General features: G+C 46.1%; 1 protein-coding gene across 3 annotated transcripts in view; it reads left to right on the top strand.

Moving 5' to 3' along the window:
- Window positions 1–27,919, top strand: part of LOC127005155 (serine/threonine-protein phosphatase 4 regulatory subunit 1-like) — a 187,257-nt gene that overhangs the window by 93,956 nt on the left and 65,382 nt on the right. The gene's annotated exons all lie outside the window — the stretch shown is intronic.

The following is a 27,919-nucleotide window of genomic DNA, read 5'->3' as shown; positions in this document are numbered from 1 at the left end:
AACAATAACTACTACTATTACTTTTACTACTACAAAGACTACTACAACTGATACTACCACTTAAACTTCTATGATTACTACTACTACTACTATTACTAACTCCACTACTACTACTATTACTAACTCCACTACTACTACTATTACTAACTCCACTACTACTACTATTACTAACTCCACTACTACTACTATTACTAACTCCACTACTGCTATTCCAACCATTCCTATTATTAGTGTCATGTTTACCTGCCTACCTTTGCTCGATTTACCTGTGTACTAATTGCGGTTTTTTCTCCTTGCAGGTAAGAAAAGCGTGTGACGTCAGCGGGAAGCGTGCGTGTGTAAGTGTGACGCAAGGCTTTCCTGTTGAGTGTGCCTGTAATGGTGAATGTGTTCATGTGTTGGTGACTGGGTTGGTGGGTTCAATGGTGACTGGTGTTTGTAGACTGGTGACTGATGTTAATGTATTGGTGGCTAATTGGGTCTATATTGGTGACTGGTGTTGGTGGGTGATTGGGTCTATATTGGTGACTGGTGTTGGTGGGTTCAATCTTGATGTATTGGTGGGTGATTGGGTCTATATTGGTGACTGGTGTTGGTGGGCTCAATGTTGATGTATTGGTGGGTGATTGGGTCTATATTGGTGACTGGTGTTCCTCATAATGGTGACTGATGTAGGTGTTTATATATAATGGTGAGAAGTTTGTGGTCTTACTGGTGGATGACTGATGTTCGTAATGGTGACGGATTTAATACTGCTACATTCTTGAACTTCTCTTTACATCCTTTTTCCATATCTTACATTACCTTGACAGCTTGACATTACACTTTACATATTATATTATTACACCTTTTACATCTGTGTCGTATCTACCTGTCTGTTATTTGTGTCTGTCTGTCTAGATCACATTCCTGTCCTGCCTGTTACCATCTTTGTCTGTCTGTCTATGTCTATTGTGTGTTAATTGACTTTCTCTTCATCAATTCTTGCGTGTTTTCCTTCGTTTGACGTCAGGATGGTTACACACACACACACACACACACACACACACACACACACACTAGTTTACTTTAGTATATTAAACCTTACTTCTCTCTCTCTCTCTCTCTCTCTCTCTCTCTCTCTCTCTCTCTCTCTCTCTCTCTCTCACCTACTTTTCTATCTCCCGCCTTTCTTCTTGTTTCATTACCTCCTCTTCTTTCCTTCTCCCTCTCTATCCTTCCCTCCCCCCACACACACCTACACCCACACCTGACGTCACACACCTGCGTCACCAACTGTGTGTGTTTGTGTGTGGGTGGGTGTTTGCAGCGAGAGCGAGAAGGTTGTGTAAAATAGTGTAATTCCCATCCGTGTGTGTGGGGGGGGGGTTTGCAGCGAGAGCGAGAAGGTTGTGTAAAATAGTGTAATTCCCATCCGTGTGTGTGTGTGTAATAGTAGTAGTAGTGGTGGTGGTGATTGTGGTTGAAGTCTACTGTGGTGGTGGTGGAGGCTGCTTCTCCCCCCACCCCTCTCCCCCTCCCCCTTGCACGTGGTCTTCGGCGGATCAATAATGTGTAGGAACTATTGTAATGCGCGGCCCCCTACATCCATGGCCGCTCCGCCCCCCCTACACACCTATGCCCCCCTCCTCCTCTCCAATGCCCCCTCTCCCCACCTATCCCCCCCTTTCTTCACCCACCACATCCCTCCAGTCTTTTCTTCCCTTCCTCCTCGTCTTGCTCCTTCCCTCCCTCCCTCCTTCCTTCCTTCCCATCCTTTCCCTTCCTGTTATGTATTCTTTCCCTCCCTCTCCTTCCTTTCCTTCCCTCCTTACCTCCCTTCTCCTCGTCTCGTCCCCCCGCCTTCCTTTCTTCCTTCCTTTCCTTTCCTTTCGTCTTTTCTCCCTCCTTCCTTTCCCATCCACCTTCCTTCTTTCCTTCCTTTCCTTTCCTATCGTTTTCTTTGCCTCCCTCTCACCTTCTCCCTCCTTCCTTCCTTCCCTTTCCTTCCTTCATCTCTTATTTTTTTTGTTTCCTTTTTTTCCTGTCACCACCTATTCTCCCTCCCCTTCCCTCCCTTCTTTCCTTCTCCCTTCCCTTCATTTCTTTCACCTGGCCATGGTTGTCTCTCCCTCTCGCCTTCCTTTCTCTCTCCTCCCCTATCTCCTTCCTCCACCGTCTGTTTCCTCTCCTCTTTCCTCTCCTCTTTCATTGCCTCCTCGTCCACTTCTTCCTCCTCCTCCTCTTCCTCCCACCTTTCACTCCTTCCTTTTTGCCGTCTTACCTCACCGGACGTCACTTCTCCCCTCCTCTTCCTCCTCCTCCCCCCCTCTTCCTCCCCCTGTTGCTGCTTCCTCCGTCTCTTTCCTCCACCCCTCCCTCCTTTTTTTTTACCTCTTTCCTCCCTCTTCATCCCTCCCTTCCTGCCTCCTTTTGCTCCTTATCTCTTCACCCCCTCACCTTTTCCTCCTCCTCCTCCTCCTCCTCCTCCTCTCTCTTTCCCATCTTCCCTTCCTTACCTGCTTGTTCATACCTTTCTCTTCTCTTCTGCCTCTTTCTTCCACTTCTTTGTCATTCCCTTCTTTCTTTTTTACTTCTAACTTGATTTCCTTCCTTCGTATATTTCTCCTTCATTTATTTACCTCCTTTCTCTATCTTCGTCTTTTTTCTTTCCTTCCTTCATATCCCTCCATCCCCTCTTTCATTTTCCTCTTTATATCCCTCCTTCCTTCATATCCCTCCTTCCCTCCTTTCCTCTTCCTCTTTCTTACCTCCTTCCTTTATCTTCGTCTTTCTTCCCTCCTTTCATCCTCCTCTTTCTTCCCTCCTTCCTTCATTTCCCTCCCTCCCTCCTTAACTTTTCCCTCATATTCATCCTCCTTCATTACTTCTTCCTTCATCGTTCTCCTCCTCTTCCTCTTCCTCCACACCTAAGGGCATGTCTTATTAATGAGGTGTTACGGGCAGGGTGATTAGGGTGACGAGATGCAAGGGTGTGGGAGGGTGAGCATGAACAGGGTGAGTAGGGAAGGTTAGGATGAAGTAGAATGAACAGGACAAGGCAGGAAAACGCGTGTAGGTGATTGGTGGAAGGTAAACTGGATAGGGTGTTCGTTGAGGTTAGATGATAGGTAGGTTGAGGTAAGTAATAAGGTAAGTAGGGAAGGGTGACAGGGTGATAATGGTTAGTAAAATAGGGTATAGATGAGTGTTTGTAGGGTGAAGAATTGGGAAACGGATAGGGGAAGTTAGGGTGAGAATGAATTGGGTGTGGCAAGGGTGAAGGGTGAGAAGAGGAATAGGCAAGGGTGGTATAAGATGATGGTAAGACACAGGGTGATAAATGGAAATAGGCAAGGGCGGAATAGGGTGGTAGGCTGGGTATGCAAGGGTGGAATAGGGTGATGGTAGGGTAAGAAGGCGAATAGGCAAGGGCGGAATAGGGTGGTAGGCTGGGTATGCAAGGGTGGAATAGGGTGATGGTAGGGTAAGAAGGCGAATAGGCAAGGGCGGAATAGGGTGATGGTAGGGTAGAGAGGGTGAGAAGGGGAGTAGGGTGCTGGAAGGATTAGGGTGAAAGGGGAATAGGTAAGAATGAATGAAATGGGGTGTAGGGAAAAAAGGGTGACAAGGGGAATTGGTGAAAGGGAAGTAGGGTGTATAGAGGCGATCGTAGGGTGCATTGGGTGAACACATGCTCAAAACAGGATTGCAACTTGTTTGAACACGTTGGGAGCAAGATGGAAGGGAAGCACGTGTTCAGAGTGGGGCTCGGCGATGGAGAGGAAGAAAGGGATGGAGTGATAGAAGAAGGAGGAGGAGGAGGAGGTGAACTAGAATACATGGGCCGCAATTATCAGACGCTTTTGCCTATTACATCAACTAAGGCCAAAAAGCAGGCTAATGAGGTTCTAATGGGTGTTCTTTTATGTTCACGTTACATAATAATGATCAGGCTACCACCAGGGTCATAAAACCACCCCTGGAAATACCCAAAACTTATACGAAAGCCTTGTCAAATATGTAAGCTTTGCCAGAAAGGAGACGAGTCGGGTTCTCTGGAGTCTTTTTACACAGTGCGGAGGCCTTCTCTAACTACAGGCTCATAACACTACCCGTTGAAAGATGTAGACGGAGGGAAATAATGAAGGAATAGATGACAGTTGGAGATGCAGGGTGAATAGAGAACGGATAATTGTAAGGAAGAGAAATAGGGTATCTAAGAAATTGTAGGGTGAACATAGAATCAAATAGGGCAAGTGAAATGGGGTGTTAGAATTCCTAGGGTGAGAAAGTGAGAGGTAGGTCTGTGTTTTCAGGGGGGATAGGGAGACACATAGGGTGATGGAGGTAGTGCGTATTTGTGGTGTGCAGGGAGGCGCGGGAAGGGTGTGAGCGAGTGCGTAGTTGTTGCCTATACGCAGATCTCTACTTGGCTGCCTACCTGAGCCGCTGTTGTCACCTGGGGCTTGATTAGTCTCAGGTGGAAGGCGTCTCTCTCTCTCTCTCTCTCTCTCTCTCTCTCTCTCTCTCTCTCTCTCTCTCTCTCTCTCTCTCTCTCTCTCTCTCTCTCTCTCTCTCTCTCTCTCTCTCTCTCTCTCTCTCTCTCTCTCTCTCTCTCTCTCTCTCTCTCTCTCTCTCTCTCCACTTACTATCTATATATGCTTATTTATCTACTTACACCTAGCTATATCTAAGTTAACATACGCATTAACAATATACCAAACTACTTACCTACCTATACCCATACCTTTATCTATCTCTCCTTACCTATACTTATCTACCATACCTTCCTACCACACCTACCTACCACGCTTCCTACCATACCTTCCTACCACACCTACCTAACTTTTCCTCTGTCAACCTATCTATGTCTATATATGTATCTATACCTCTTATCTATCTATCCATACCTATACTTACCCACTATACCTTCCTACCACACCTACTTAACAACCTTCCTCTCCATACCTACCTGTACCTACCTGTCTATCTATGTAAACCAGACGCTCACGGTAATACACATCAGCTTGCACACACGTGACCTCCAGCTCGTGTGTACCTTCCATGTGCGTCCTGGGGGGATGTACGTAAAGCGCTTGTCTAGATGCACACGCTATGTTTTCGGAGTTTCAAATAGAGTGTGCACTTATCTAACGTGTACACGGCTCATACGCACACAGCACGCGCACATGGCTGGCTGCCTGATCGACGGTTCGTGTGTGTGTGTGTGTGTGTGTGTGTGTGTTACATAGACCGAACGTGTACACATGAAAAATGTTTACTCTAGTTTTGCCGTCGCGATGAATTTACTTTGCACACACACACACACACACACACACACACACACAAATTCTTTCCGTCCGATCAAACTGATATGAATTTTGTAACACTTCTTACACAACCCCCACACACACACACTGAGAGAGAGAGAGTTCCCGTGAGTCAGTCAACACTTCGCCTTACTCATGAGTCAGTTTTGTTGAGTCACGGGTTATCTCGCATCGCATGCACTCCTCCTCCTCCTCCTCCTCCTCCTCCTCCTTTTTCCTTTTTCCTTTCCCTCTGTTGCTTGTTCTCTCCACTTCTAACTTTTCTCTCCCTCCATCTCTTGATATTCTCTCTCTTGATAGTTTCTCATAGCTGTTACTCTATACTCTCTCTCTCTCTCTCTCTCTCTCTCTCTCTCTCTCTCTCTCTCTCTCTCTCTCTCTCTCTCTCTCTCTCTCTCTCTCTCTCTCTCTCTCAGACCATTTCTTGGAAGCCATTGAAATCGTGTTAATGTTTTAGTCCGAAGCGGTGAGAGAGAGAAAGAAGAGAACCAGGTTGAAGTCAAAGGGTAGAACGGACCTCGATTAAAGTTAAAGGGAGTTAACTCTCTCTCTCTCTCTCTCTCTCTCTCTCTCTCTCTCTCTCTCTCTCTCTCTCTCTCTCTCTCTCTCTCTCTCTCTCTCTCTCTCAGTAAGGCATATTCCCCTTACTCCTGAGTCATCATCCCCTCCCCCACTCCTTAGGAAGAAGTGTGTGTGTGTGTGAGAGAGAGAGAGACTTCAATGTATACAGCAATTTTGTTCCTCATTTTCATCTTTCGTTAATCCTTCATTTCGCCCTTTTCTTTATTTCCACTTTCCTATTTATATTTTCGTCTTTTTTTTCTTAAAGATTGATGAAATTTTGTTGCTTCTATACTCCTGCCTTTGCGTTCTTCTTCCTCCTCCTCTTCTTCTTCCTCCTCTTCTTCTTTTTCATCCTCTTTTTCCTCCTCTTCTTCTTCTTCTTCTTCTTCTTCTTCTTCTTCTTCTTCTATAGCAGGGTGACTTACTTGCCTATTGACGCTTTAGGTCGATTATAAGATTGTATATGGTGGTGATGGCGACTTTAAAACTTTGACAGAGAGAGAGAGAGAGAGAGAGAGAGAGAGAGGGGGGGTTACTTAATATCTCCCTTTTGTCTCCACACCTCCCTCACTTTCTCTCCGGTTCTCCAACAATTTCTTCCCCAATTAATGTTATCAATTATCTTATTCCATTGTTGACTGTCATTTGTAATTCTCTCTCTCTCTCTCTCTCTCTCTCTCTCTCTCTCTCTCTCTCTCTCTCTCTCTCTCTCTCTCTCTCTCTCTCTCTCTCTCTCTCTCAGTTACTCTGTCCCTATCACTATCTCCTCTTACACACACACACACACACACACACACACACACACACACACACACACACACACACACACACACACACACACAAGGAAAAAGATACAGCGGAAGGGGGGAAGGAGATAGAGAGAAGCGGGAGAACACACACACACACACACACTTAACCATACTTATCCCTCCCATTGTTTTCTGCGCCCCTTCCCTCATTAGCATTCACCTATACACCCATTCCCTGCCCATAACTTCCCTTCCCTTCCTTACCCTGACCCTCTTCCCTTCCTTACCCATCCATTCTTCATTCCTTCCTCTTCTTTTCATTTATCTTCCCTTCCTTTCTATTCCTTTCCCTTCCTTCACCTTCTACTCTTCCCATCCTTTCTACTCGCTTCCCTTCCCTTTCCCTTCTATTCTTATTTTCCTTTTCTTCACTTCTTATTCTTCCCTTCCTTCACCTTTACTCTTCCCTTCCTTTCTATTCCCTTCCCTTACCTTTCCCTTTTTTGCTTATTCCCTTTACTTCATCTCTTACTCTTCCCTTCCTTTCTATTCCCTTGCATTCTTTTCCCTTCACCTTCCTTTCTCTTCCCCTCAATTCCCATCCTTCCCCTTCCCTTCTGTTCCCTTTCTTCCCCTTCCTTTCTATTCCCTTCCTTACCCTTCCCTTCTCTTATCTTCCCCTTTCCTTCCATTCCCTTCATTACCTTTCCCTCCTCTTCCTTTCTATTCCTTTCATTCTCTCTCCCTTCGTTGTCCATCCCTTCCTTTTCCTACCCTTCTTTCCCTTCCCTTCCCTTCTTCATATCACTGCTATCCCACAACTCTCCTTCCCTTCTTTCCCTTCGTTGCTAGTCTTTGCATTTTGATCCCTTCCCTTTTTTGTCCCCATGGTTTTGCTTCCCTCCCTTCCCTTCTTTTTCCTCTTTTTTTTCCTCTTTTTGCTTCGTATCGCAACTTCTTTATCTGTTTACTTTTAATTGTATGTTTCGTTCCTAGTTTTTTTTTCTCCGTTTCATCTCCCTTTTGTCTTTCCTTCATTCCATACATTCTCTCTCTCTCTCTCTCTCTCTCTCTCTCTCTCTCTCTCTCTCTCTCTCTCTCTCTCTCTCTCTCTCTCTCTCTCTCTCTCTCTTTCCTCTTCTTTGATTCCCTCCTTCCTTTCATATATTCCCTTTTCTCCCTCCCTCTTTTATCACCCTTTTCTCATCTTTGATTCACTCCTTCCTTTCCTTTTCCTTTCTCCATTTTCTTTACTGTCTCCCTTTTCTGCCTTGCTCATTTATTTTGTCATCCATTTCTTTCTTCCTTCTTTTTTTCCCCCTTCATATTTCCCTCATTCGCATTCTATCACTATGTACGCTGGCTCTTCTTTATCCTCTTCTTCATCCCTTTCTTCTGTTATCTCCACTTGTTTCCTATTATCACTGTTCACCCTCTTCGTCAATTTCATCTTAGTGTTTATTTATATTTTTCTTTGTATTATTTTTCTTTGCCGCCTCCCATCTCTCCAACGCATCTTTTCCTGGACACACACACACACACACACACACACACACACACACACACACACACACACACAGAAAACATGGCGTCTAAAAATGATTACAATAACAGCAGAATTTGAGAGAGAGAGAGAGAGAGAGAGAGATAAATCTTGGGAGGTTCTGCGCCAAATTTGTGTGTGTGTGTGAGAGAGAGAGAGAGAGAGAGAGAGAGAGAGGTAATATGTATCGTTATTCTCTCTTCCTATTTGTCTTTTTTTCTCTTCCCTCCTTCCCATCCCTTTCATTTCCTGTATTCTCTCCCTCGTTATCTTTCCCTTCCCATATCTTCCTTCTATTGCCATTTACTTGCTTCCTTTAACTTCCCTTCCCTTCCTCCCCTTCCCATATCTTCCCTTCTATTGCCATTTACTTGCTTCCTTTCTTAACTTCCCTTCCTCCCCTTCCCATTCTGTCTTTCCCTTCCCATATCTTCCCTTCTATTGCCATTTACTTGCTTCCTTTCTTAACTTCCCTTCCCTTTCCACTCTGTCTTTCCCTTCCCATATTTTCCTTTCTCTCTAACTTCCTTATTCCTATTCATCTTCCTTTCCCAATTCCTTTATATCGTTAATTCCCTTTCCTCTTCCATTCCCTACCCTCCTTCCATTCCTTTCCCGTCATTTCCTCCATCTCTTTCCCTCCTTCAAACCTCTTCCCTTCACCACCCATTCCCCTTCCTGCACTCCCTTCCTTTTCCTTTCCCTTTCCTTCCTTCAAACCCTTATCTCTCCTACCTCTTCCCATCCCTTGCCTTATCTTTTTCCTCTTTCCGTCCTATCCCTTACCTTCCTCCCTTCACTTTCCCTCCCCTTTTCTATTCTTAGTAACATCCACTTATCTTTGTTTTTTTTTTCTTTTTCGTTCGTTTTCCTTTTTATTTTTATTGTTATCTTACTTTTTTCTTAGCTTTCTTTTTTCTTACGCTTCCTGTTCCTTTCTTTTTTTTATTTTTTTCGTGTGTATTGGGAACCCGTGAAAAAATACACACACACACACACACACACACACACACACACGGAGGGTAGGTTAAGACAGGTTAATGAGCCCTCTTACCTGTCCTTACCTCTACCTTCCCCAGACCTTTTTCTCTTCCTGAGTAGTGGAAAAAACAGAGAAGAGGGAGGAGGGGGGAATAAGTGGCGTAGCTAAATAGAACAAATATGGAGATGAAAGAAACGTTTCGTTAAGATGATGAAGAGGAGGAGGAAGAAAAAGGAAGGAGGAAGGAAAGTAACATAGTAAAAGCTCTATTGGATGAAAATGAAAAGATAGAGGAGGAACGATAGGAAGGAGAGAAGGGAAATAAGTCGTATAGTTAAGTAGGGAAAAAGAGATGAAAAAGACTCGATTGAAAAGAAGAGAAGGATGAGGAGGGAAAGTAACGTGAAGGAGCGTGTCGATAGGAAGGTGAAGGAGGAACAACAGGCCGATGGAAAGGAAAGAAAAGAACAGTATTAGTAGTGGTAGTAACGTCCAGGCCGAGTGAGCGAAGGCCAAGGTGAAGACTGTTAGGGGTGGGCAGGGGAGAGAGAGAGAGAGAGAGAGAGAGAGATCAGACAGTCCAGGTGTGGGGCAGGGCGGGCATAATCAACACCTGGAACTTGAACCCTGTGTGTGTGTGTGTGTGTGTGTGTGTGTGTGTGTGTGTGTGTGTGTGTGTGTGTGTGTGTGATTTTTTTTTATTTTTTTTATTTATTTATTTTTTTTTAAACCTTGCCACAAGAAGTGTACGTGTCTCTCTCTCTCGCGCACACACACACACACACACACACACACACACACACACACACAGGCATCCAGGCAGAGTCGTGTCCTCGGGGGGTGGGGTCGCGGCGGCCGGCCAGGGTACTTTGGGGCATCCCGTCCCGGGCTTATAAGGCGGCGGGCGGGCGTGAGGGGCCGCGGCGGACACTGGGCGGCTGCTTGGGTAAGTCGTAGCCTCTTGTGTGTGTGTATGTGTGTGTGTGTCCAGGGCCTGGCCGCGCCGCGGGCTCACTGCTTGCCGGGCGGCCAGCCTGGCGCCACGGGGCCGCAGGCCACACGCGGCCTGGGCAGCATTCCTCACATGTCGACTCGAGGGGGAGGGGGAGGGCGTGGCGGGTCGTGGGTGATTAAATGTGGTCCTGGCGGCGTTCCGTTGAGGTGAGGTGTGCCGCCTGGTGTGTGTGTGTGTGTGTGTGTGTGTTTGTGTGTGTGTGTGCGCGCCTTGGTATGTCATGCCCGCGGCACCATCCACCACCCTGGCGCGCCCGTGCCGGCCGGCCTGCACACAGCCTCGCTGAGGCCGCCCCGGGGTTGCTGGCTGCTCCTGCATCGGGCAGTAATGGCGGGCGATGGATGACGCCTCGTGGCTGTGGAAGGCTGTCGTCGTGGAACACTTGTTGGGCCCCAACGGTTCCTGGTGAGTCGCTTGTTCAGGATAAACCCTTGACTGGGTCAACGTGGCCCCTGCTGCCTCTGCCTCCCGCCTGCTTAGTCCATCCAGCTGGCAAGAGAGCATACAGAGAGCAGCCTGGCATGCGGTGTTGGTGAGTTCAACCGCTTCACCAGGAGGCGCTGCTGCTGCTGCTGGCCGAGGCGGCGAGTCGTGGCGGGTGGGCCTGGGCCCGGCGGTGCCTGGTTGGCCTGGTGGGTGCCGGGCCGTGCGGAGGGATGCTGTTGGGAGGCTGGGATGCCTGGCCGGGCTGGGGGCGGGGCGGCGCGGGCTGGAAGATGGGAGTAGAGGCGGCAGCAGCAGCAGGACGTGAATAAAATGGCTGATCGTCGGCGGCGGTGGCGGCGGCAGGTGATGACACCCGGCGGGGGGCGGCGGGCCAGGCGCGTCGTGGCGGAATTTCAATGAGACCAAGATGCGCCGAGGAGGAGCCGCGCCCCGCCCACCACCAACCCATGCCCTCCCCAGGGTGCATCACGCCGCGGGAGGAGGTGTTGGGGTGACGCACAGGCCACGCGCGGCCCACGGCTACACGGCAGCACACGTGCCGTGTCCCGGGGCGGTGTTTGTTATGACAATAATTAGTCTTCACGCCGAGGCGCGCCCCCACCGTGACTCAGCGGCCAACGTAGAGAACCTGCCCTCGACACGGGCTGTCCCTCCCGCAGCACAGGAGTGTTCAAGGCCCGCCCAGCGACTTAGTTTCCATGGCGGGCCGCTGGGCTGGCCGCGGCGCGGGGCCGCCGCTGGAACGTGGGTCCACCTCCAAGGAGTCATATGTCGCAACTCCTTCGGCAGGGCACACGCCGCGGGAGGCGGGTGTGTGGCGGTGACTGCCGTGTCCTGCCAAGTAACAGTGACCCAGACTTACGATCACTTGCATTTAGCCGTTCATCGTGTGCCAGCCTCGGTGCACGTCACTTTGTTCCCCCAAACGCCAAGAAAACACCGCGTGTCCTCGCCGCCTGCCCTCGAAGGCACCCAGCAGCGCCGCCTTGACCCAGCCTCGGGATACTAAATATTTCCTCCCACGACCCAAAGTAATGCTTGTCCTCGCCTGCCTCGAACCGCCCGCGTTACAAGCCAAGAAGCCGCCCCCACCCCAGGCTCGGGGCATTACATTTTTTCTCCGTCTCAAAATAATGTTTGTCCCTGCCGAGACCTTGGCCCGTCTTTGGCCCCCCTCTAAAAAAGGCTCCTTGGCTGTTCAGCAGTCCTCGCCGCGGGTGTCCTTCCCTCCACCTGCCGATTACCTTGACCTGGACACACCTGGCTGGGGGGGGGGGAAGCACCACCGGCGGGTATGTAGGCTGATAGGCTAAGAACGGGCACGCCGCGCCCACCCATGCCACCCTACTTCCCCCTTTATCCTACCCCCCGCCACGTCCCCATTTCGTGTTAAAACAAAAAAATAAAAACCGGGACACACTCTCTCTCTCTCTCTCTCTCTCTCTCTCTCTCTCTCTCTCTCTCTCTCTCTCTCTCTCTCTCTCTCTCTCTCTCTCTCTCTCTCTCTCTCTCTCTCTCTCTCTCTCATAGTTTTATTTCTTCGTGATTGATTTTCTCTTGAAGTGATCATGGTGTGTGTGTGTGTGTGTGTGTGTGTGTGTGTGTGTGTGTGTGTGTGTGTGTTTTAGGCTTGGGGCGGGGCGGATGACACCAGAGTCGCCCGTGACAAATTTAGGCCAGCCAGGGCGAGGATGGGCCTCTCTCTCTCTCTCTCTCTCTCTCTCTCTCTCTCTCTCTCTCTCTCTCTCTCTCTCTCTCCTGAAGAAGCGGAAAGCAGAGTATTGATAATATTTACATAACATTTCAACCAATCCGCTCATCCTTATCTGCTTCTCACACACACACACACACACACACACACACACACACACACACACACACACACACAAACACGGCCCCTCCCACAAGCCCAGGTATTGCTGTAAACTGTTTATCTGCTCCACACCTCTGCTTTACCCCTTGCTCCACCCTCTCAAACACACACACACACACACACACACACACACACACACACAGCATCCCTTACACTCCCATTCGTCTTTAGATCAGTTATAGCTTTTAAGCATCTCTCTCACACACACACACACACACACACACACACACACACACACACACACACACACACAGCATCCCTTACACTCCCATTCGTCTTTAGATCAGTTATAGCTTTTTAGCATCTCTCTCTCTCTCTCTCACACACACACACACACACACACACACACACACACACACACACACACACACACACACACACAATAGTAGAGACGGTCATTCCATGAAGAGGGTAGGGAAGCATGTTGTGGTAATGGCAGCAAGGAAGAGGAGAGGGAAGGATCATACATGCCTGACAACCCCGCCATCTCCAGGCCGGGCGAGGGAAGAGTTCCTGTCTTCGGGGGGTGCGAGCCTCGTGTTCCCCTTCCAAGGCAGTGAAGCGGACCTCGGTATCCTAAGCATCTTTTGATTACTTAGTTCACCGCGCCTTACACTGGCCGTGCTGTGTCCGGCGGTTATGGTCTCCGGGCCTATCACCAATGGCACGGCACTATGGGTCTGTGCATTGAGAGGGGGGGGAGAACAACAGCACCGGCCGCACAGATATTACTTAATTCCTTGTTCTGTACAGTGGAATTGCTCGACGTGCTGACAATAGATTCATTAGAGGTAGACGAAAGATTAAGAGACGAAGATGTGCAATGGACAGTTTGGGTCTGGGCAAGTTAGGTCACGCGTTGCTGCAGGTCCCCTCGTGCCATTCTTCTTGTTATCTCTTCGATGAGATGAAAGCAAACTTCATAATAGTATAGCAGCAGCATCAGTAGTAGTAGTAGTAGTAATGGTAGTAGAAGTGATGGCAGCAGAAGTAATAGCTGTCTTTCTTCATTTTTACCGCAACATTACAAGAATACCATACTAATGAAATGCGATACAGTACAAAGATACAATACTGTTACACCAGAAAACAACACAACCACACACTTCCTCCACAACACTCTTCCCTTCAACACAAATAAAGTTTTTTGCTTCTAAACCAAAATGAAACCATCACTACAAGACAAATGGATAGTTGAGTACGTTTGGAAAGGCCTTTATCCTGCAGTAGACAAGCTGATTCCCTGAAACCAGCCCCGAGAGAGAGGGGAGGGATAACGTGTGACCAGCGGGTGACCCAATGCGCTGCGGTGGGCAGTGTGACGTCATCAAGGCGGACAGCTGCCCACCCTTCTGATTGGCTGGTCTTACCCTCCTCCTCCTGGGAGCATCGTGGTGCAGTGGTTAGCACACTCGGCTCACAACCGAGAGAGCCTGGGTTCGATTCCCGGGCGGAGTGGAAAAATTTAGGCGGCTTATCCGATACCCTACGCCCCTGTCCACCCAGCAGTGAAGGGTACCATGCAGGTATTAATCGGGGGTTGTGTCCCGTCTCCTGGGATCTGTTCCCTTCTATAATTCCTTCCCCTTCTGGCTCCGGCATATGACCACAGATGTTGCGCCGACTAAACGAAACTTTCCAACTTTCCAGTGGTTTGGGTTGCTAGTGGTTGTTGAGGATCGTTTCTGTCGTAGCTCCTCTTCATCATCTCTACACTTTTTTCATCCTTCGTACGTCTCTAACCTCATTTTTTCTCACTATTTTCCATCTCTCCATATCTTCTTTCCTCTCTCATCTCTTCTTTCCCCCGTTCTCCTTTCCTTTCTCTTCATCTTTCCCTCTATTTTCTCCCTCGTCTCCTTCCACCCCCCACCCCCCCTGTTATTTCCTCAATCTTCTTTCCTTTCTTCTCCTTTCCTTCCATTTCCCCTGCTTACCCTCTTTCTCCACCCACCTCCTTTCCTTTCTTTTCTTTTCCTTCGTCTCTCTTCTTTCCTTTCATCTCCCTTCAGCATCTCAACCGTCTCATCTCCCCTCCCTCTCATGCATCTCCACAGCCTCCTCCCTCCAGCATCTCTTAACCATCTCATCCCCTCCCTCCTTTCTATTTACTTCTATCCTTATTTTTCTCCTTTCCTCCACTTCTCCACTTTTCTTTCTCTCGCTCCTTCTTCCTCCTCCCACTTATCTTTTCACTCGTCTCCCTCTTCTCCCTCCATTCAACCACAGTCCTTCCCCCTCTTCCCTCCTCTCTCCTTCCTCCGTCTACATCTCTCACTTTTCCCTCCCTCTCCCTCCATTCATCAAGTTTATTCACCTCTACCCCTCCACTCCTTTCTCCCTCCACATCCCTTTCCACTTTTCTCTCCATCTCTCCTTCTCTACCACACAACGATATGGGATGTTCACTCTTCTTCCTCCCTCTCCTTCCTTCCCTCCTTCCTTCTTTCCTTCCCTCCATCCTTTCCTCTATTTCCCCTCACTTTCAGCTTTCCTTCTCCATCCCTTTTCCTGTATTGCCTTTCCACATTCCTCTCTCTCTCTCTCTCTCTCTCTCTCTCTCTCTCTCTCTCTCTCTCTCTCTCTCTCTCTCTCTCTCTCTCTCTCTCTCTCTCTCTCTCTCTCTGAAGTTACCCCCTGCGAATATGTGGAGGGATGCTGCTGTCAGGGGGGTGGAGGGGGGGGGGAGCAGATGTGCCAAAAGAGAGAAGGAGAGAGAGAGAGGGATGCTGTCGAGGGGGGGAAGCAGATGTGGCGAAGGGGAGGGAGGAAAGGGTTAAGGGGGGAGGGGGAGAGGGGCGGCTGGGTGTGGTTGGCTTGGGTATTCCGGGTATTATTAGCTGGGCTCCTATTGGTCCGTGGGTGTCAGCCGTGAGCCAATGGGAGAGCGATGTTGCCATACCCCCTTTTCCTGCTCTTCCTCTCCCCCCTCCCCCACCCCCCACCCTCCTTTTCCCTTTCCTCCTCCTCCTCCATCCCGTGATTTCTCCCCCTCCTCCTCCTCCTCCTCCCTCCCTTTCACTATCTCTTCTCATGTCTCTTCCTTTCGTTTACCTCCTCCTCCTCCTCCTCTTCCTCCTTGTCGGTTCTTACACCCCAGTTTCTTCTTCCCTTCCCTTCCTCTTCCCTCCCCTTCTTCCTCTTCCCTCCCCTTCTTCCTCTTCTTTCCCTCCTCGTTCTGTCAGTAACCAACCCACAAAAATAACTTACAGCCATCCAGAGGCAGACACCCTCCTGCTCTTCCTCCTCCTCCTCCGCCTCCTCCTCTTCTTCATCTTCTTCCTCTCCTTTTTCCTCTTTCAATTATCTCATCTATGTCTCGTTATTAGCCTGATCCTACTTTTTGTAATCGTGTGTGTGTGTGTGTGTGTGTGTGTGTGTGTGTGTGTGTGTGTGTGTGTGTGTGTGTGTGTGTGTAAGCATCACCACCACATAACATCACGTAACATAACTTTGCAGCACATCATCGTATTGGTTATTAATTTCCCCTTCCCTTCTCAGCGCCCCACACCTTTACCTGCCGCGCCGCTAACTTCTCCTTGCTCTGCCTCGCCTCACCTTAATTGTGTTACCTGTAATTACTGTATCTTGTCGGAACTTTTTTTTTTACCTTGATTTACCTTTCCTTGTCTTGAATCTTGTCTACCTTGCCTTCCCCTCCCTTCCTTTACTTTAACATTTTCTTATCCTATCTTTACACTGCCTTCCCTTTCTTTACTTAACTTTTCCCTGTCTTATCCTACCTTACCTTACCTTACCTTCCATTTCCTACCTTACCTTACCTTCCCCTCCATTTCCTACCTTACTTTACCTTCCCCTCCATTTCCTACCTTACCTTCCCCTCCATTTCCTACCTTACCTTACCTTCCCCTCCATTTCCTACCTTACCTTACCTTCCCCTCCATTTCCTACCTTACCTTACCTTCCCCTCCATTTCCTACCTTACCTTACTTTCCCCTCCATTTCCTACCTTACCTTCCCATCCATTTCCTACCTTACCTTACCTTCCCCTCTCTCCTTCCCTTACCTTATCTTGTTTTACCCTACAATTACCTTACCTCGCAACGCCTTACCTTGCCTTACTACCCTACCCTGTTTACCTCACCCCCCACACACACAATAATGAAGTTTAAGTCCGCAATGAAACTAAAAAAATGTGGATAGGGAGGATCGTCTGACTTGCTATATATTTACACAGCCAACAGTCGAGGAACCGGAGTGGTATAAAGAGTGGACTAGGTGTATCTTCGAGTTACTATTCCCGCCATACCAGACACCAGCACCCCGTTGTTTAAGATTTGAATATATGTTTAGATGTAGCCATTAACCCGTCAAAGTTGTCTATAAAGCTCGTAGAGGACATGGTGTGGCTGATTGATATTTCTGTGACTTATCTGTGTTATCAAGTCCGCTTATCCGCCGTGCCAGACACCAGTACCCCGTTGCTAGCTTTAACTATATGTTGGATCTAGCCATCAACCCGTAAAAGTGTTGGTATAAAGCTCATAGTGAACAAGTGTATCAAGTCACTTCCTTCTCCATCCGAAATAGACCCTCTCGTTTTGGCCTCTTGTTTTCTTTTCTTTACAGGAGCAGCGGCGAGCGTTTTTTTTTTATTCATTTATTTGTTTTACCATTTAGCTGCTTCCTTTGTTGTAAAAAAATGTTCTTCCTGATTAATATTACCATGACCTGATTGATATTACCTGATTGAAATTACTATGACCTGAGCTTACGAAGGGAGAATTTGTAATATAGGTCGGTATTATGAGACACTTCGGCGTCACATCAGCTGCTTCTAAAGGCCAAAGAGTGGTAAGTCGGGTTCTAATGAGTGTTTCTTCAGGTTCATGGTACTGGTAAGCTCTGGTATGATCTTCCCTCATCTGTATTTCCTCCTGCCTACGACGTGAAGTCTTTCAAGAGGAGGGTATCAGGACACCTCTCCTCCTGAAATTTATCTCTTTCCGGCCACTCTACTTTATTTAGGAGCAGCAAGTAGCGGGCTTTTTTTTCATTATTGTTTTCTTTTTTTTACGCCCTTGCACTGTCTCCTGCTGTAAAAAAAAAAAAAAATAATAATAATAAGAAGAAGAAGGATCAAACTACCACCAGGGCCATAAAACTACTCCTGGAAATGCCCACAACTCCTACGAAAGCCTTGTCAAATATGTGTACTTGGGCGACGAAATGTTTAGTAATACGACCCGAAGGCGCAAAATATCAAAGCGTAAACCTAAATTGATGCAAAAATTGAGGCAGGATCAGGGCAGCAGGAAGGAAGTGTGTTGGTATGCACCGCTGTTGTGAAATATTTGCTTTTCTTTTTTTTATTCCCTCCGTCAATCTGTCGCGGTCGCCTTTAACTATACAACCGAAGTGCGTGAAAGACTTTGACCTTTTAAATACAGACGGCTTTTCCAGATCAATGTGTGTGTGTGTGTGTTAAAGAAAGTCCTGCATAAATTGATCAGTGTGTGTGTGTGTGTGTGTGTGTGTGTGTGTGTGTGTGTGTGTGTGTGTGTGTGTGTGTGTGTGTAATATTACCGAAGTAGACAAAGAAAGAAAGTGCAAGATAGAAAGAGCGAGAAAAAAAAAAGATAAAAGTAACTAAGAAATAATAGGAAAATAAAAATAAATAGAAGAATGAAACAATGCAAGTACGAAACAAAGATGATGAGAAAGATAACAAGAAGGAGAAAGACGAGACAAATAAAAAAAAAAAATCAATAAGTGTTTTAAAAGCTGTGCAAACAAACAAACAAACAAACAAACAAACAAACAAACAAACAACATTCACGAAACGCGCACTGAGGCTTTCCGTGCGTGTGTGTGTGTGTGTATGTGTGTGTGTGTGTGTGTGTGTGTGTGTCAGGTATGGAAATCATGTATACCTCTAGTGACGAGAGCTTATGGTAGTATATGTATTGTGTATGATAATCCGGTATACTTATGATAACTGAAGATCCTGTGGTAGTGTCTAACGTATATTAATCATGTATACTTAAGGCAGATAACAAAGGTCTAATGGTAGTGAGGTATACAAAGGGTGTAGGTATATTGATGGTGACTGAAGGACCTAGGGTAGTGAGTGGTTCATAGGGAGCTCAGAGGGAATGGGTCTGACGGAGTGATGCTGGAACTGGGAATGGTCTAGGAATGGAGGGCTTGTAGTATTATAGGACATGTATTTGTGCCGATGTTGGAACTGATGTCACGGGATTGGCCTAGGAATGGAAAGCTAATAATGGGGGTTGGTATTGATGCGGATATTATTGATGCCCTCAACCCATAATGGATGTAGTATTTGTGAAGATTTGGGTATTTGCAGTAATCTTCATCCTATATATCGTTAGTATTGTATAGTTACCTTGTTTGCGGCTTACACTTTGCATATATTTTTTCTTTAAATCCTCCTTTTTCTCTCTTCCATCCCTCCCCTCTTGTTCTTTTTCTTCCTGTCTTCTCCCATTCACGTCTTTCTCCTCATATTCCCTTTCCCTCCTTTCCTTCTCTTCGCTATACGTCGGGTAGAAAACAAATCGTAGGCATTCAACACTCGTTATCTATTCATACTTAAATATTTAAAAAACAAAGTCGTTCTGGCAGCATTCAAACAGCCAGGTTCTCAGCGCTCACCTACACAGTTTCGTGCGTTAGAAAAAAAGTCGTTTGGTATTTAAATTTAACGCTTGGCAGGCATCCATGTTGTTTTTACAGTGGTCGTCGTCATGGTAAGTTCATGACCCCGCGTGGTGGTGGTGGTGGTGGTGGTGTTTGCGGCTGGTGATGATTCTAGTGCAGGGTGATTGTTATGGTGACGACTAGGCCAGTAGCAGCGGGGATCATGTTTCTTAATGGTCCCCCCAAGCGAGAAGAATGAGAAAAAATCACACTCACACAAACCATTTCATAATATATATAAAAGCATTTGTGATCAGATTATGTATCATCTATTTTGGGTGGTTTAAATCATGGCACAAATTTGGCCCGTCGCTGCTACCGGGTTAAGACGCAATGGTAGATGATGGTGATTGTGGTGGTGATATCCATGACTTACTTGCAGTGGTGATGATGATGTACTTCTTGGTGATGGTGATGAAGTGGTGATGTAGATGGTGGTGGTCGTAATGATTGTTGTGGTGACGATATTAAGACGCAATGGTGGGTGATGGTGATTGTGGTGGTGATATCCATGACTTACTTGCAGTGGTGATGATGATGTACTTCTTGGTGATGGTGATGTAGATGGTGGTGGTCGTAATGATTGTTGTGGTGACGATATTAAGACGCAATGGTGGGTGATGGTGATTGTGGTGATATCTATGACTTATTGCAGTTGTGATGATGATGTACTTTTTGGTGGCGGTGATGAAGTGGTGATGTAGATGGTGGTGGTCGTAATGATTGTTGTGGTGACGATATTAAGACGCAATGGTGGGTGATGGTGATTGTGGTGATATCCATGACTTAATGCAGTGGTGAAGATGATGTATATTTCTTGGTGATGGTGTGGTGATGTAGATGGTGGTGGTCGTAATGATTGTTGTGGTGACGATTAAGACGCAATGGTGGGTGATGGTGATTGTGGTGATGATATCCATGACTTACTTGCAGTGGTGAAGATGATGTATATTTCTTGGTGATGGTGTGGTGATGTAGATGGTTGTGGAAGGTGTATTTGTTGATAGGTGCGCAAAAAAAAACATGGCGGCAGGGAGCGATATCAACGCGTGACAGCGGCCAACAGCTCATCACAACAGCTCTCGTACAAGTGGCAGCAGCTGTAACAACCTTCCGTTACAGCTATCACTCAAAAGAAGACGACCGCTAAGTCCTGTAACACGTGACTGACAGCCATTACACACAAAACATAAGAGGAACGTAGGGCGGGGGAGAATGTAGTGATGTAGGGAGCAAGGGAAAGGGTACGGAAAAACCTTCCCTGCGTATTTCCACCCCCATCTCCGTCACAGGCCGGTCGAGGGAAGAGTTCCTGCCTTCGTGTTCCTCTTCCAAGGCAGTGAAGCGGACCTCATTACCTATATATATATTTTCTTTATACTAGGTTCACCGCGCCTACCACTGGCCCGTGTAGGTCCCCGAGGCAGGCACTAACGGGCACGGCACTATGGATCGTATTTCAAAACATTTCGTCGCCCAAGTTCACATATTTCACAAGGCTTTCGTGTGAGTTGAGGGCATTTCCAATAGTAGTTTTATGACCCTGGTGTTAGTTTGACCCTTCTGTACCGTAAACCTAAGGAAACACTCATTAGAACCCGACTGACCCCCTCTTTAACCTTTAGAAATTGTTAATGTGAGAAGCGAAAGTTTCTTATAATACCAATCTATGGGTCTGTGTTGTGAGAGGAGGGATATAAAAAAGTACCTGCCGCACGGATACTCTTTCTCCTGTACAGTGGACCCCCTTGGCCTGTTGACATGTGTTCCCGAAGAGTAGGGAATTTGTCCTTGGAGATGGACAGCCTTTAGAGACGAAGGAGATATGTAAGAGACAGTTTGGCTTTTGGAAAGTGAGGTCACGCGTTACAAACTTTCCGAGTTACCTTGCAAGTGACGTGTGCTGGGGAGAGAGACGGACGGCTGGTTTGGGTATACCTGGAAATGACGGAGACTCCCTCCTGCCCCGCTTCTTTCTTTCACCTGTCTTCGATGGCATAGGAAAGCAAAGTTCATTGTAGTACCAGTATGGCTCGTGGGTACAAGTGAAGTGTTTCGCTTCATAAAACAACAGGGTCACACACACACACACACACACACACACACACACACACACACACACACACACACACACACACACTCACTCACTCGTATTGTATTTTCGCATCGGTTATATTTTTCCATCTTTCTTCGCGGCCTCCCATATAGTCATCTAAAAACAGACAAGTTAATCTCACAAAGCACTGCGTCAATATCCATAATACTCGCGTCAATTAATTTCCTAGACATGCAGTGTAATTCCGTTTTCCTGTCTTTCCGTCACTCCCTGTTCCTTCCCTTTCCATCCTATCCTTCCTTTCTCATCATTCCCGTCCCTTCCCTTTCCTTCCCTTTCCATCCTATCCTTCCTTCTCATCATTCCCGTCCCTTCCCTTTCCTTCCCTTTCCATCCTATCCTTCCTTTCTCATCATTCCAGTCCCTTCCCTTTCCAACTTATCCTTCCTTTCTCATCATTCCCGTCACTCCCTGTTCCTTCCCTTTCCATCCTATCCTTCCTTTCTCATCATTCCCGTCCCTTCCCTTTCCTTCCCATCCTTCCTTTCTTATCATTCCCGTCACTCCCTGTTCCTTCCCTTTCCAACTTATCCTTCCTTTCTCATCATTCCCGTCCCTTCCCTTTCCTTCCCATCCTTCCCGTCCCATCCCATTTCTTTCCGTCCCTTTCCTTCCCCTCCTTTCCTACCTTTTCTCTCCTTTCCATGCCATCTTATTCTCATGCTTTCCGTTTTCCTTTCCCGTCCTGTCCCTTCCTATCCCCTCCTTTCCCACCAATATTTTCTCTATCCTTACCGTACTGTCTTATTTCCGACCCGTTGCTTTTCTTTCCATAAACCTAACCTTCATAAATTATCTATCTATTTATCTCACCTGCACATCTTCATATTTACGCAACTCTTCAGTACAGCTCGTTTATCTTTTTTTTTTTTATCGAGGTTTTACTATCATCGTCACATCATTATCCACGAAAGCACACCTGTCGCCTTTCTAACACCTGAGCACTGCCATTAATTAACCTTCACGTACATCCAATGGTCATCACGGCACTGTACATTAATCGCTCACTACGGCTTGTTTTCCTCGTTTTTTCACTCTAATCTTTGCGTAATTGCCCCACCAAGTCGCACCTCACCTTCGGAACACCTGCTGAACATAATTAACCACATACCCAGAGTCATATATCACGGCAGCCACTATAAATTAAATTCGGCCGCGCCACTGTCGGGTTGGGGTCATCGAGGAGAAAAGCTTCATAGTGCCTTTCTTCCTTTCTTTCATTTCCTTTTCTTTATATAGTTTTATCACGTTTTAAATTTTTAAGCTTATGTAGTTTTATAAGGTAATTAATTTGTATTAGATTCGGGGCCAAAATAAACATAATCAATCATCCTTTCCTTTTCTTAACTACATATCTACAGGCCTTTACTCTACTTTCCTTCTTCCTTTCTTTCACTTTCTTCCTTTTGCTTTCCATATATCCACATGCTCTATAGTACCTTTTTTTCCCTTCATTTAATTTCTCTTTCTTAACTGCATATCCACAAGCGTCTTTACTTCTTTCCTTTTTGTTTTCTTTCATTTTCTTTCTTTTTCTTAACCACATCCACAAGCTTTTACAGTAGTTTCCTTTCTTGCTTTCTTTCATTTCCTTTCTTTTCCTTAACTACTTATCCGGGGGCCTTCAAGTGTTTTCTTTCTTCGTTTCTTTTCCTTTATTTTTTTCTTAATTACATCCACAAGCTTTTACAGTAGTTTCCTTTCTTTCATTTCCTTTCTTTTCCTTAACTACTTATCCAGGGTCCTTCAAGTGTTTTCCTTTCTTGCTTTCTTTTCCTTTATTTTTATCTTAATTACATACACAAGCTTTTACAGTAGTTTCCTTTCTTGCTTTCTTTCAGTTCCTTTCTTTTCCTTAACTACTTATCCAGGGGCCTTCAAGTGTTTTCCTTTCTTGCTTTCTTTTCCTTTATTTTTTTCTTAATTACATCCACAAGCTTTTACAGTAGTTTCCTTTCTTGCTTTCTTTCAGTTCCTTTCTTTTTCATAACGATATAGGCTATCCAGAGGCCTTCATAGTGTTTCCTTTTCTTTCTTTCATTTCCTTTCCTTTTCTTAATTAACCACATATCCACTCGGCTTGATCGTACTTTCCTTCCTTCCTTCCTTTCCTTCCTTTCTTTCACTACTTTTGGGAGATCGTTTTCTTTCACCCTTCACAAACAACCTTAACCTTATCTAATTCCCTAACATTTTCGTATACACACACAAGTCTTCACAGCACCCTTTCGAAGGTTCACGGTACAGAAGGAAGGTCAGAACTACCACCGGGGTCATTAAACTACCACTGGAAATGCCCACGACTCCTACGAAAGCCTTGTCAAATATGTGCTTGGTCGCTTAATTAATAGTCTAGCAATGTGGCCCCTACTCCCTCGTTAAATTTTCCGAGTACACGATTACCTTCACTTATTCGTAGGTCTTCACAGTGCGGTCCATAAACATTCCCAGCTTGTCTTCACGGTTTTCACTTTTTCCCTTCAACAATTAATTACGCAAACTCCCTAACTCATACTCATTATTCGTCATGTTAGTTTGCTTTCACTCATTTGTATTACCGTTTCAACATTATGCAAACTATACCTATCTCCCGCTATTTAATTTCAGCATATTTCACTCTACATTTTCATTCGTATTACTTCACAAACACAAACTACCTCTATATTTTACGCTTTAATGATCGCGTTTTCGTATTGCCGTTTAAACAATTGCGCAAACGATTTATCTCTCACTCATAAATTATATCAGCTTGTCTTCTCTATTTTCACTTTTCTCGTTATTCACTGGATCATTTTTGTTTTCACTTCTCACATGTTTTTTTTATTCACATGTATTGCCGTATGAACAATTCCACAAAGCACTTATCTCGCGTTAATTACATCAGGTTGCTATTATACTTATTCTCGTCTGTACCTTCACTCACGATGATGCAAGTCAGGTGTCGCCCACTCGCCAGTCCTCACCTTCTGGCCTCAGGTAGCTCAGGTGTGGTCGGGGGCGTGAGTCTAGCCTCCAGGTATTGCTGTCAGCTCTCCATTGCAACACGCACGCAATACACACGCACATTCGCACAAGCAAGACTACTCGACACATACTTCATAATATACACTTTCCATATTCTTGTACACCTTTTCTCCTTTCCTTCCTGTCCCAATCCTGTTTACTTTCTGTTTTCCTTTCTTTCCGTCCCGTCCTTTTCCTTCCCATCCCATCGTCTGTCTTTCCTTACTCCTTTTCCTTTCCTTTCCTTCTTTTCTTTCCGTCCTGTCCCAACCCCTTTTTTTTTTCATCTTTATCTTTCTTTCCGATCCTTTTCCTTTCTCTTCCCATCCTCTGCCATTCCTACTTTTATTTTCCTACTCCTTTCTTCCCTTTCCTTTTCAATGCCATCTTATTCCTGTCCCTTTCCTTCTATTCCCGTTCCTTCTTTGGCCTTACCGTCCCATGTTTTCCCCGTCCCTTCCCTTCTTTCCCCCACCTTTCCTTTCCGTCCCTTCCCCACTAATTTCATTCCCTTCTTTTCCCTTCTCTTTCCTTTCCGTCCCTTCCCCACTTATTTCATTCCCTTCTTATCCCTTCTGTTCCCTTCTCTTTCCTTTCCTTCTCATTCCATTCCTTCCTGTCCCATTACATCTATACCCTCGACCTGTTATTTCATCGTAAGGCCACACCACCACCACCACCACCACCAGGCAGAGAGACAGGGTAGCCGCTTGAGGGAACACGTTACGGGCACAAGCTATTTTGGCTGTACTGTTTCTGGTCCCTTCAGCTCATATTCTTAAAGGTATCGGTGCTTCAGTTCGCCCGTGTGAAAAGCCTCTCCTTGAAGTCGTTACTGGGATTTTCTTGGATTGTTTTGTGGTCGTAGTGATAGTTTGGCACGACTTCAGCGCTATGTACGGAAAAATCATCCTTGGAAGCCCGGTTAATCCTCTCTGTGGCCTTGGAAATTGTCGCAGTGGGAGCCCAAGACGCTTAACCCGGTAGCAGCGACGGGCCAAATTTATGCCATGGTATAAACCCCCCCAAATCGATGATGCATAAACTGATCACAAATGCGTTGATATGTATTATGAAATGGTTTGTGTGAGTGATGATTTGTTTTTCATTTTTCTCGCTTAGAGGGGCCTTTAAGAAACATGATCCCCGCAGCTACCGGGTTAAGAATATGGTGAGAATAGTGATTGTAAGGTGATTGTAGAGGTAAGCAGTGGAATGATTAGCTTTAGGTATCAGAGTGAGGGACGAGAAGGGAAGGAGGGGACGTGAAATGAAAGGAGAAAAGAAGGGAAGGGAAGGAGGAAACGAGAAAGGAGAGGAGAGGAGAAGGGAAGGGAAGGAGGGGACGAGAAAGGAGAGGAGAGAAGAGAAGGGAAGGAAAAGCAAGGGAGGGGTGGGAAAGGGAATTAAAGAGAAGAAGGAAAGGTAGGGGACATGAGAAAGGAGAGAAGAGAAGGGAAGGGAAGGGAAGGAAAAGCAAGGAAGGGGAGGGAGAGGGAAATAAAGGGAAGACATGAAAAAGGAGAGGAGAGGAGAGAAGAGAAGGGAAGGGGAGGGGAGGGACGAAGGAAAGGTAGGGAACATGAGAAAGGTATAAGTGATTGTACAGGTGAGAAAAGATGATTATACAGGTGAAAGTGAGAAGTGAAAGGCCAAGTAAAGAGGTGATGTGACATGATTAGGTTTGGCATAAAGAGCGAGGGAATGAACGGGAAAGGAAAGGTGAGATGTGATTAGATTATACAGGCAGTGATTAGGTGATTGGAGAGGTGAGCAGGTGATTCTGTATTTGGGTTCGTGGTTGTTTCTGGCACCGTGGTTCTCTTTCTGATCCCTTTTTTTCTGTTTCTGGACCCGTATTTATGATTCTGGACCCTAATTTATGTTAATGGTCCCGTGGTTCTGTTTCTGGTCCCGTGATTCTGTTTATGGTCCCGTGGTACTGTTTATGGTTCCGTGGTTCTGTTTCTGGTTCCGTGGTTCTGTTTATGGTCCCGTGGTTCTGTTTATGGTCCCGTGGTTCTGTTTATGGTCCCGTGGTTCTGTTTCTGGTTCCGTGGTTCTGTTTATGGACCCGTGGTTCTGTTTATGGTCCCGTGGTTCTGTTTATGGTTCCGTGGTTCTGTTTATGGACCCTTATTTCTATTTCTGGACCCGTATTTTTGTTTCTAGACCCTGATTTCTGATTCTAGGCCCTGATTTCTGATTCTGGACCCTTATTTCTGATTCTGGACCCTGATTTCTGATGCTGAACCCTTATTTCTGTTTCTGGACCCGTATTTCTGTTTCTGGACCCTGACTTCTGTTTCTGGACCCTTATTTCTGATTCTGGACCCTGATTTCTGTTATTGGACCCTTATTTCTGTTTCTGGTCCCGTGATTCTGTTCTGCCCCCGTGGTTCTATATCTGGGTTCGTGGTTGTTTCTGGCTCTAGTTCTGCATCTGATCCCATGGTTCTGTTTCTAGCCACGTGGTTCTGTTCTGGCCCATGGTTGTGGATGCCTCGATGTCTGAGTTAGCGTGTAGCGTGACAACCTTTCACACACGACCACCTTACACGCTTAGCACCTGAAGGAGTAGACGCACCTTTTGAATGTATCCTTTCAGACGTGTATTTAGAGATCGGTGGTTAACATTTGTACTCTTTTAATACGTGATGAAAGGGGATTAGGTAGTGTTGACGTTTTTCTGATTCTCCATTCACAGGTGTTGAGTGAGGGCTTATTATCGTTGGTTTTGAGAGAGAGACTTATCACCTTTTCACATGTAGTTTCTCTCCTTTCCTTTCCTTCCCTTTATTATTTCTTACCTTTCCCTTTCCTTCGTTCCCCTCTTACTCTCCCTTCCTTCTTCCCCCTCCCTTCCATTTCATACCTTCCTTTTACATGCCCATACCTCTCCATCCTTCCCATCTCTTTCCCTTTCCTTCCTTCCCCTTCTTTTCCCTGCCCTTGTCTTATCTTTCCTTTCCATTTCTCATTTCTCTACCTTTCCTTCTTCCCTACATTTCCCTTCCCTTCATTTCCTTTATTTTCCTTCTCTTCCCATTCTTCCCTTCCCTTCTCTTCCCTTCATTTCCCTTTCCTTCCCTCACTAATACTAAAGCTAATCATTTAACTGCTTACCTCCATAATCACCTAATCTTGTCTATTCTCACCTGTATAATCAAATCACTTCACCTTTCCTTTCTTTTTCCTTCCCATCCTTTCCTTCCCTCCTTCACTGATGCTGAACCTAATCATGTCACAGCCTCATCTCACCTGGCCTTATCACTTTCACCTTCATCACTTAATCTTTTCTTACCTGTATAAACTCCCAATTATTTCACCTTACAGTTATCTCTATTCTCACCTTTGATCATGTCACATCACCTCTTCCTTTACCTGGCCATATCACTTCTCACCTTCACCATCACCTAATCATCTTACCTGCATAATCACAATCAATTCACCTTTCACCTACACAATCATCTAATAGCCCTTTCTAACCTTTACAATCACTATCACTACTGCTTACCTGTATAATCATCTAATCACCTTTTCTCACCTGGACAATCATCTAATCAATCAGTTCGTCTTTCACCTGTACAATCATCTAGTTATCCTTTCTTTCCTTTAACTTCCTCACTTC

Source organism: Eriocheir sinensis, chromosome 29 (genome assembly GCF_024679095.1).
Source record: "Eriocheir sinensis breed Jianghai 21 chromosome 29, ASM2467909v1, whole genome shotgun sequence".
NCBI classification, from domain to species: domain Eukaryota; kingdom Metazoa; phylum Arthropoda; class Malacostraca; order Decapoda; family Varunidae; genus Eriocheir; species Eriocheir sinensis.
This window is presented reverse-complemented; position numbering and strand designations above follow the sequence as displayed.